This window comes from Macaca fascicularis, chromosome 9, assembly GCF_037993035.2.
Source record: "Macaca fascicularis isolate 582-1 chromosome 9, T2T-MFA8v1.1".
Lineage (NCBI taxonomy): Eukaryota > Metazoa > Chordata > Mammalia > Primates > Cercopithecidae > Macaca > Macaca fascicularis.
In genome coordinates this window covers 132,624,455-132,631,323 of record NC_088383.1, presented here as the reverse complement: position 1 = coordinate 132,631,323, position 6,869 = coordinate 132,624,455, and positions in this window count along the sequence as shown.

Here is a 6,869-nt window from a genome sequence, read left to right as displayed (position 1 = left end):
TGCAGGGACTGTGGCCCTTCTGTTCTCAACCAAGACTCTGTGGGGAAGGGGTGGGGATGGACAGACAGGGGCAGCTCTCAGAGCCCCTGCAGCCCCCTTCAACTCTATGAGACACTGCCCTGCAGTGACCCCCTGCACCATGTCAGCAACCTCAGGTCCCTGTCCTGGACACAGACAGCCCTATCCTGGAGCCTCCCAGTGTGGCCAGTGGTGACTGGACATTCCTGGGCCTCAAGCCACTAGACAAAGTAAGCCAAGCAAGGATGTGGTTGACTCTACCCCCTGAAGGTAGGGACCTCATTATACTTAAGTATCTCTCTCACATAGTACCAAGCACATTGTAGACGCCGTATTGTACCATTTTGCTTTGCTGTAAAGGAATACCTGAGATTGGGTAATTGATGAATAAAAGAGGTTGAACTGGCTCATGATTCTGCATGGTGTGCAATCATGGCTCCAACATCTGCTCAGCTTCTGATGAGGACCTCAGGAAGCTTCTAATCATGGCTAAAGGCAAAGTGGGAGCAGGCATGTCACATGGCAAGAGTGAAAGCAAGAAAGAGAAGGGGGAGATCCCAGGCTTTTAAACCATCAGATCCCTCATGGCCTGAGAAGTCATTCAGGATGGTGCCAACCCGTTCATGAGGGATCTGCCCCCATGACCCAATCGCCTTTGCCTCCCACCAGGGCCCACCTCCAACATTGGGGATTATGTTTCAATATGAGATTTGGAGGGGACAAACATCCAAACTTTATTAAATGCTCATGAAATGAGGTGTCAGGAGGGCAGAAACAAGATGCCCCCTCTTCTCTGTGTGTCCACAGATGACACTCATTGACAGTTATTTGAGTGACTGACAGCTGCAGACAGTGGAGTTCTGGAGCCAGCTCACACCAGCTCACGAGGGCCTGTTATGGGCATCTCTCTCCATCTCTGCTTCAGTGACAGCATGTTGGTACCTTAAAATCCACCACAATGAGAGTTTTTGCACTATAGAAATCAGCAAACTCCACAATCAGGGCTTCTCACACCCCAGCCTGTGGTTAAACATTTAACAACACACCACTCACTGACTTCATAGGACACTGGGCAAGTTACTCAACATCCTTGAGGCTAGGTTTTCTTATTTACCTTTCAAAGCTGTGGTGATAACTACATAAGGTAATGTGTATGTTTAGCTTTACTTCCCAGAGAAGGAAACAGAGCAGAATGCTAGCAAGATCCTCATCCTTGGCCCCCTCATGTGGCCTACAGATTTCAGTGTTGACTACATGTCTTCATTAAATATCTGGTATATGATAGCAGAGGACGCTGTTCATCTGTGTGTCTCTCCTGCTGCCAAAGAAGTGTCCCCTACAAATAGCTCCTGGCAGGAGATAGGAGCTATTTGTGCTATAGTTTGAATGTGTCCCTCAAAGTTCATGTGTTGGAAACTTAACCCCCAATGCAACAGTATTGGGAAGTGGGGCCCAATGGGAGGTGTTTGAGTCATGGAGGCACTGCCTTCATAAGTGAATTAGTGCCTTTATCATGAGAATGGGTTCCTTATTAAAGGATGAGTTTGCCCCCCTACCGTTTCTCTCTCTCTCTCTCTCCCTGTGTCTCTCCCTCCCTCTGCTCTTCCACTTTCTGCCAGGGGATGATGTAGCAAGAAGGCCCTCACCATATGCCAGTCCCTCAATTTTGGACTTCCCAGCCTCCAGAACCATGAACAATACATTTCTATTCATTATAAAGTACCAAGTCTCAAGTCTCAGGTATTCTGTTTTATCAGCACAAAACAGACTAAGATAGTGCCCAAGTATTGTCTATGGGGTAAATCAACCAACATTTTGGGGTCACTATTGGATCTGTGATTCTCACACTTTCATGTGTATCAGAGTCACCTGGTAAGGCTGGGGTGCTGGTTAAAGAGTTGGATTCCTGGGTCACACCCCCAGGGGTTTCTAAATAAAAAGGTCTGGAAGTCTGCATTTTCATGAGCTCCTGAGGTAGTTCTGGTGAGGGTGGTCTGTGGTCATGCTCTCAGGAGTGTGCTCTATGAGAAATGGTCAGGGTAAGCCACTGGATGCCAAACAATCACTTGGGCACATCCTCCAACCATGACCTGATGTTCTGTCCTGGAGGCACTCACTGAAGCCTCACCAGAGACTTTAGACACACAGGATCCCATTTATATTTTTATATCTTTATATAAATATTTATTTATATTTATATTGACAATATAACATGTCAATTAATATTCTCCCAGCATATTGGAGTTTATGAAACATGTCCAAACAGTACTATGTTTATTTAGTTCTTGCAGCAAAGACAGGAAGAAAAGCTTTTATCGCTACCCCACATTTTCCAGATGAGAACCCAAAGACTCAAAGAAGTTAAGTGACAGAGTTGGTGAGGGATGAAGCCAGTACTTCTAGCTCCATGACTTGGCTCTTCCTGCATACTCCAGCGGTTCTCAACCACCTTCTCAGGAAGGTGTCCTTGGACTGTAACTTAAAAGTATCTCAATTTTGCAACACCAAACTGATGTTGGTGACTTGGTAACTAGGTCCAACATCAATAAACCAATGAACACACACACGTATGCGCACGCGTGCGCGCGCACACACACACACACATTCATATACCCTCTCACATCATTTTAAAGATCATTTGCTTTCTAAATTCCTAAAGGCAACATTGAAAGGTTAAAATGCCAGAAAGACACTCGGGATATATTAACTCAGTTTCCTAAAGAAACAAACTGAACTAGTTTTCCTCTAGTTTTGAGCAACATTTCCTGCCTTCAGTTGGGCCATTGGCAGGGGGTGCTGATATCCTACAGTAACTAGGCCCCCAGCCCTGTTGGCTTCAGTCAGGCTGAGCCTGCCCAAACACGGGTTCCACATGGCCCCAGACACCAGTTGGCAGTGAGATCACACTCAGCAAGGAGAGGAGATGCACGTCCCTATCCAGGCCTTGATACAAGTCCTCACTGCACCTCCATGAAAAGCCACAATGATCCATCCCGCCTGACCAGGGGCAAAAGGCCTGGAGTGTGCCCACCGGAACACACTGTGGCTGGATCTGCATGGCATGCTCCTTCAAGCTGGAGGGAAGTCAGCAGCAATGGAATGTTCGTGACAGAGTCAACGTGAATCACTAAACGCTGTAACTGGGACCCAAGGGAGGGCTCAAAACAGAACTATGGTAGAGGCAGATGGGTGTGCACGTCATTGCCTATCTTGCAGCAACCCTGTGGCATAAATATCATGATTCCATCCTGACAAGTGAAGGAGCTGAGACTCAGAGAGATCCACATTTGTTTGAGGTCACTCCAAGTACACACCAATAGATAGAATAAAATGAATTGGTGAAGAGTCAGGATTCAAATCCACTGTTATTTCCATTGTGCTACTGTCTTTAACCCTTGCATGTGCCTGAATACACATTCCAATGAGAGGTTGCAGACTGCAGTGGTCCTTTCCACAGTTATCTTTAGAAAGAGATGAAATATTGATATAAACTGAACACAAACCAGAATGTCACCAATGCCCCAAGGGAAGTTCTGTAAAAGTGCCATGGACACAGAGAGCACATCCCTTGGGGGAATCTGGAGCTCTGCAAGTGGAGTGGGGCCAGGGCCTGGCATTCCATGGGGAAGGAAGTGCCTGAGCAAATGCCTGGAACCTGAAGCCTGGCATGTGGTTGTGGCCCTTGAGTATACCACAGGTCTGTAGAAGAGCGGGAAGAAAGGACATTGGCAAACTCTGAATGCAAACTGTGGATGCCAGCCCAATGCCAGGCTGGACAGAAAGGTCAGTCCTATTCAGATGATAACTTACAGGACATGTAGCATCCAGTCATTCTGGGGATAGGCCCCTTCTAGTCTCTCCACCTTGGCCCACCAGCAGTTCTCTATTTTTAAGCGTTTACACATCTGATTCTTCATGGGATTCTTGTAGAACCCTGGGAGTTCTAAGAATGATACACAGATAAGAATTCTGAGACCCTACAGGGGATGTTCACTGCATAAGAACATGTGGCAGATCAGGGCTTGGAACCCAGGATCCTGACTGCTGTCTAATGGTCTCTCTGCTACGACTATCAGAGAGGTGGTGCCTGCCCCCCCAGGAAAGCTGTTTATGCATACCCCTGGCCCAGCCCTCAAGTGGGATAAGCAGAATCATGAAAACGAAGTCCAACAGCACCATTGGGTCTCTGGCTCACTTGCTCATTATCAGATAAGACAAGAATTGGCTTGCTTGACAGGGCCTTTGCCACTCCTGAGTCTCTGGCTGGCCCAGGCCCCACAGGCCAGGCAGAGGGCCCAGCCAGAGAGAAGAGGAAGCCTGCTGCCTGGAAGTGTCAGCTGACAATCTCTTGGAAGAAGCTGAGACCCCACTGTCTGATGGGACTCAGAATGCTGAGCAACATCTATTGAAGGTTTGCTAGGATCCCTTGCTTTATCTCACGTAAGTTTCATGGCAGCCCTTTACCAGACATACTTTAGTTACTCCATCATACAGATGAGGAAACTGAGATTCAAAGAAGTTAAGCAGCATTCTCAGGGAGCCAGAGCTGATGAGGGAGGTGATGTGGACCCAGGCCTATGTGTATAAACATGCTGACTCTGTTCTAATGCCCAGGTTTGGTTCTCCCAGTCTCTCCGGATGATGTCCAAATGCCCATCACTCCCATTCTTCTCTCCTCTAACTCTCTTCCCAAACCAAGTGCTTGGACTGAATGCCAGCTGAGTAGTATAGAAAGTCAGTGTCTATCTGAGGGCTCACTGTGGACTAGACCTTCTGCTAAGCACATTAAATTCATTTCACCCCTTATCATTCATGGGATAGGGATAATTACCCTGATTATGGACTGGGTGTCAGAAACTTGCAACCAAGCAGCTTGCTTAAGGTTTCACAGATGCCCTGTGGCAGATCTGAGATCAGAACACGGGTTCTTCCTCAGCCCAGGACTTCATCACCTATACCACAGTTGCCCCACAGTTGGACAAATAGAAAGAGTTGCAGTTCAGCTACAGTCTACCTGACTCAAAGCCATTCTTTTCCACTGAACTCACAGGCAAGCAGCCAGCCAGTGAGTTTGCACCTTGCTCTGAAAATCCATTAAATGTGTCTGTGGTGGCAGCAGCTTCTTTATTTGCAATGCAGGCTGACTCCAGGAGCAGAGAAGTGTGTGATTGATCTTCCTTAGTGTTAGACTGTGAGGCATTGAACCGGTTCATGAACAACAGCTTCTCTGGGTTTAAACTGACTTCTAAAGATGTCTGGCCCTGTTCATTTCCTGTCTCTGAGCTGGAGTGAGGCAGTGGAGGTTGTCTTGTATTCCCAGGACTGAAGCTTTCAGGAAAAGCTGTTTCTCCCAGTTCTTTGTCCCACTCCAGTCCCCACTCACCCACAACCACAGCCTAGAAATTTACCAGGGTGCCTGAGTGGTTGCAAGCCTGCTGGGTCCTGCCCAGGCTGGAGTTCTCAGCAGGTCAGCACTGGGACAGTGGACAGCTCCTCTCCTCCCACTCATCCTCCCGCCCTCTGATCACTTTCAAGAACACTGCGGGGCGGGCGCGGTGGCTTATGCCTGTAATCCCAGCACTTTGGGAGGCCGAGGCGGGCGGATCACCTGAGGTCAGGAGTTCGAGACCAGCCTGGTCAACCTGGTGAAACTCTGTCGCTAGTAAAAATACAAAAAGTAGCCAGGCGTGGTGGCAGGCGCCTGTAATCCCAGCTACTTGGGAGGCTGAGGCAGGAGAATCGCTTGAAGCCGAGAGGCGGAGGTTGCAGTGAGCTGAGATTGTGCCATTGCACTCCAAAAAAAAAAAAAAAAGAGAGAGCACTGGGCCCTGAGAAGTGGCTCATGCCTGTAACAATCCCAGCACCTTTGGACGCTGAGGCAGGAGGATTGCTTAAGCCCACCGAGAGCTTGGGCAACATAGGAAGACCCAGTCTCTCTCACTGTCTCTCTTTTTTTTTTTTTTTTTTGAGGTGGAGTCTCACTCTGTTGCCCAGGCTGGAGTGCAGTGGCACGATCTCCGCTCACTGCAAGCTCCACCTCCTGGGTTCACACCATTCTCCTGCTTCAACCTCTGGAGTAGCTGGTACTACAGGCGCCCGCTACCACGCCTAGCTATTATTATTATTATTATACTTTAAGTTCTAGGGTACATGTGCATAATGTGCAGGTTTGTTACATATGTATACTTGTGCCATGTTGGTGTGCTGCACCCATCAACTCGTCAGCACCCATCAACTCGTCATTTACATCAGGTATAACTCCCAATGCAATCCCTCCCCCCTCCCTCCTCCCCATGATAGGCCCAGGTGTGTGATGTTCCCCTTCCCGAGTCCAAGTGATCTCATTGTTCAGTTCCCACCTATGAGTGAGACCATGCGGTGTTTGGTTTTCTGTTCTTGTGATAGTTTGCTAAGAATGATGGTTTCCAGCTGCATCCATGTCCCTACAAAGGACACAAACTCATCCTTTTATGGCTGCATAGTATTCCATGGTGTATATGTGCCACATTTTCTTAATCCAGTCTGTCACTGATGGACATTTGGGTTGATTCCAAGTCTTTGCTATTGTGAATAGTGCCGCAATGAACATACGTGTGCATGTGTCTTTATAGCAGCATGATTTATAATCCTTTGGGTATATACCCACTAATGGGATGGCTGGGTCATATGGTACATCTAGTTCTAGATCCTTGAGGAATCGCCATACTGTTTTCCATAATGGTTGAACTAGTTTACAATCCCACCAACAGTGTAAAAGTGTTCCTATTTCTCCACATCCTCTCCAGCACCTGTTGTTTCCTGACTTTTTAATGATCGCCATTCTAACTGGTGTGAGATGGTATCTCATTGTG